Source organism: Micromys minutus (assembly GCF_963924665.1).
Source record: "Micromys minutus genome assembly, chromosome: X".
Classification (NCBI taxonomy): domain Eukaryota; kingdom Metazoa; phylum Chordata; class Mammalia; order Rodentia; family Muridae; genus Micromys; species Micromys minutus.
The window spans coordinates 64,889,608-64,893,888 of NC_137970.1; the positions used below are offsets into that span (position 1 = coordinate 64,889,608).

A 4,281-nucleotide genomic window follows, 5' to 3' on the forward strand; every position below is an offset into this window, starting at 1 on the left:
GCCTGTTTTATTTTGAACATTGACATTTACATACATGTATAAGCCCATGAACACATAGAGATAGAAAATAATCCAGGATAACAATAATGAAGACATTTCTCTTAAGAAAATTTAATTGGAAAATTGCTAATCAATTCAGTATTTTTATATGTCCTTTAGATAACTACAGCTTCAATGAAATGATTATTTCAATTAAACAGAGAGAACATCTGCTTATATAACTTAGTAATCAGTGGTCAGATTCTTTCATTAGGCCTTCTTGTTGGCAAGGGTGGTAAATGATGGTGTTTTCTTTTAAAGAGACATGGGAAATCTATAATATCAACACTCCTAATCTACATGGTAATTAGCGTGAACAACCCTTTAAACAACTACTACCACCAAACATGATAATTGAAAAGGAAGCTAAACAAAATAAAATAAATATAAAAAAAATCACTATAGGAATGTAGACTCTGGTTCAGTAGATTCTACCAGTACAGAAATAAAAAATAAAAGAGAGAGATTTTTGAGATAGTAAAACTTTGAGATCCGTTCCCTCAGAGATATTTATGTTTGGAAAACAGATACAAGGATATAAATCAACATGTGAGAAGTTAGACTAAAATAGGTACCTGAAAATAAAAGAAAAAAAAAAAAGTAGTGAAAGGAAAATGTATCTGAGGTGAGTAGGTATGAATGTATGCCAGAGTCTTAGTGGCAGGTGACAAAAAGCAAGATAGGTATGAGTCATAGGCCATAGAATTGTACCTTTTACTTATAAAATCTCAATGTTAAAACTACAATTTTTGACACACAAAAAGGCAATATTCTTGAACAGAACACCAATTGTTCAGGTTCTAAACTAAACAATTTAAAAACTGGTTCTCAGTCCTTGGCTTCTCTCTGGGCTCGGGCTGTGTCGCGCAGGCCCCGGGCCTGCAGAGGACAACGGGCCAAGGAGGTGCCTTGGGGCACCCTTGGGGTGCCGCCTGCCCTTTCCCAGGACACTGCAGCAGCACTGGTGGCCCTGCAGGGGCGAGGGCAAGGGTTCCAGACAAACTACCATGGGCCCAGCTGGAAGGCAGGAGAATGTGTTCCCTGGGCAGTTAAAGATCTATGCCTACAGGAGTCAGAAAAAAATGCTCTGGAATGTGCTCACCACTTCAGGAAGAGAACTGGGTTACACATCATGAGGCCAAATGCCCAGGAAAACCATTTGCAGGAATCTACAGGAAGCTAGAAGAGAAAAGAAATGCTGGGAATGTTAGCTGAAGCACTGTGAAATCAGATGAATATAAGAGCAAAGATACCAGAAGAGGTCCCCTGGAGCCTTTTCCAAACCAAAAATATGAAGCAGCAGAAGCTCCAAAAACCCCACCCCCATCATGTGATTCTACCAATGTAGCAGTTGCTAAGCAAGTCCCATAAAAGCCCCTCGAGGGTAAGCAGGCCCCTCGGAAAAAGTCTCAAGAGAAAATACTGCTGAATAGAAAACTCACAGATTTCTACCCAGTGCGAAGAAGCTCCAGGAAGAGGAAAGCTGAGCTGCAGTCTGAAGAAAGTTAGAAAATAGATGATCTAATTGAGAGTGGGAAGGAAGAAGGTCTGAAGATTGATTTAGTTGATGGCAAAGGCAGGGGTGTGGTTGCTACCAAGCAGTTCTTCCGGGGAGACTTTGTGGGAGAATACCATAGGGTCCTCTTTGAAATCACCGATGCCTAGAAGCGGGAGGCTTTGTATGCACAGGATCCCACCACGGGCTGCTACATGTACTATTTTCAATATCTGAGCGAAGCCTACAGCATGGATGCCACTTAAGAAAAGACCCGACTGGGGAGATTGATCAATCACAGTAAGTGTGGGAACTGCCAGACCAAACCGCATGACATCGATGGCATGCCTCACCTCATCCTCATAGCTTCCTGAGACATTGCAGCTGGGGAGGAGATCATGTAGGACTATGGTGACTGAAGCAAGGGCTCCTTTGAAACCTACCCTTGGCTGAAGCACTAACCATGTGGCCTCCCTGCCTCCTTGCGACCCTGCCTCCTTCAAAGGACAAAGTTTCCTCAAAGGTAAATTAATTTTTTTACACACCACACCACACACACACACACACACACACACACACACACACACACACATACACACACACACACACACACACACACACACACACACACACACACTAGCACGTGTGCAGACTTTCTTAGCTAATTACTTCAAATGTTTTTAAAAAGTATATTAAAGATGCCTTTTCATGTAGTATTTATATATGTTACATGTTTCCAAGGTCGACTTGAACAGATGGCCTTGTATTACCAAAACATTTATATTCTAGTTGTGTCTGTACCTTTTGCATACAAGCTATACATTTGTGCTTTCTGCACTGTTCAGACTCCACACAGGTTTTCAAGAATGGAATTGAACATGAACTAGGAAGCCGGGCTCTGCTCAAGATGAAAACCAAGGATAGGGTGCTGCCACGATCCCCACACACAGCCTGGACCGGATGTCTCCAAACTCTTATTCTCCTCAGCGACTTGACAGGTGTACACATTGACATGTATGAATATTTCTAAGAAAAAGTTTCACAGTAAGCTAGTCTTCCCCTCTGCGTTCTCCAAAGCTTACTGAGCCTGGGGCTCAGAGGCCAGGGCAGGAACAGAGCTCTTCCAGAGGCTTAAGGTTTTTCCGGGCACCATGAAGCATCAGTGTGGGCAGTCATACTAGAGGCAGGCTAGGAAAAGCACTGTTAGCTGCGGGAAAAGGGCAGGTCTTCTGAAATTTCATTAATTTTTTTATAGAAATGTGAATGCTGAATTTATTTACAAAAATAATAAAACAAAACATTAACAAATTTTAAAAAGAAAAAAGTGGAAAAAAACACAGAAAACAACTTAACATATATATATATAGTTTTTGAATGGAGTGAAATGAATGCATTTTTTTTTTTCTTCTGGGTTTTTTTTTTTTTTTTTGGCTTGGCTGGTTAGTTTGTGTAGATGAGATTTGAGATGTTACCCTATTCTAATCAAAAGTGAGGTTTTGTAGTGGGACCAGAAATTACTAAGGCCAAATCCTCTTTCCAACCCCAGTTCTGCTGTGTGGGAAGTTCTCTACCTGCTGTCAGTCTAGGACGCCTGTTAGCATCAGGCACCAAATGTGTTTGGCAATAGGGTACCAGGCAGCCGGCAAGGCTTAGCAGCCAGAGAACCAGGCTGATACTTCAGTTCTGACCTGTGACAGCAAGAGTAGGTGGCTTCCATCTTTGTTCCTGGGGAGGACTAACCATTCACCTTCAGTCCAGGGGTTTGGGGTTCAGGTGCCAAGTATAAGAGCCTACTTTTCCCCCCCATCTCCCAGCCTCATGATAGTGCTACCTAGGAAAGTCTTCCTCCAACCCTTTGCTAACCTAGTCAGTGGTCAGACTTGGAGGAAGATCAGACAGGAGGGTGTAACTCTGAGATAAAATGTCTTGGTTGTACCTGCTTGCCTGTGGCTTCGCTTTGTATTTAAACAGCAAAAATAAATAAATAAATAAATAAATAAATAAATAAATAAATAAATAATTAATTAAATAAATAATTAAATAAATAAAATAAACTTGAAACTTATTTGTCATCTTAAAATTAAGCAAAAAATTAAAATATTTATTGCTAGCCCCCCCCAGAAGAAACAAAGAAAGAAAGAGAGAGAGAAAGAGAGAAAGAAAGAGAAAAATGGGCTTCATGAAACAGAAAAGCTTCTGTAAGGCAAAGGGCACAGTCAAAAGGACAAATCAGCAATCAGCAACCTTAAAATTGGGTAAAGATCTTCACCAACACTATATCCAACAGCAGACCAACAAACATACATCAGGGTGAACTCAGACAGTCTTGTGGAAGAGTGGGGCATAAAATTGATCAGGCAATAGGGGTTATGGATATGACAAAAAAAAAAAAAAAAAAAAAAACTAGAGTAAACTAACCTGGGCCTATAAGGGTCACAAACAGCCATTAATCCTTACATTTTTTCCAGAAGATAACTTGGTCTTCTTGTTGAAACCCTAACAAAGGGAGCTGGGGCTTTCTTGGTCTCTGTTCCATGCCATTGGACCCTGTAGATTGTCATGAAGCTGTTTGTATTTTAATGTTAATTCCACTTACCCAAGAAGGTAGTCACGTGACTCCAAACTGAGCCTTACCATTTTTATTCGAAAAATAAAGGAAAGACAGTGACTGGGCAAGGTGAGGAAAGTAGAGAGGGCTGAGAGGTCTGAGGAGGTCAGAGGACAGGGTTAGAGGTCATGGCAACATG

General features: G+C 40.9%; 1 pseudogene across 1 annotated transcript; it reads left to right on the top strand.

Moving 5' to 3' along the window:
• Positions 1-1,046: 1,046 nt before the first annotated feature.
• On the top strand, positions 1,047-1,995 carry LOC308414493 (N-lysine methyltransferase KMT5A-like; annotated as a pseudogene). Its single transcript has one exon. The product of its transcript is annotated as an N-lysine methyltransferase KMT5A-like (transcript).
• The last annotated feature ends 2,286 nt before the right edge of the window (positions 1,996-4,281 follow it).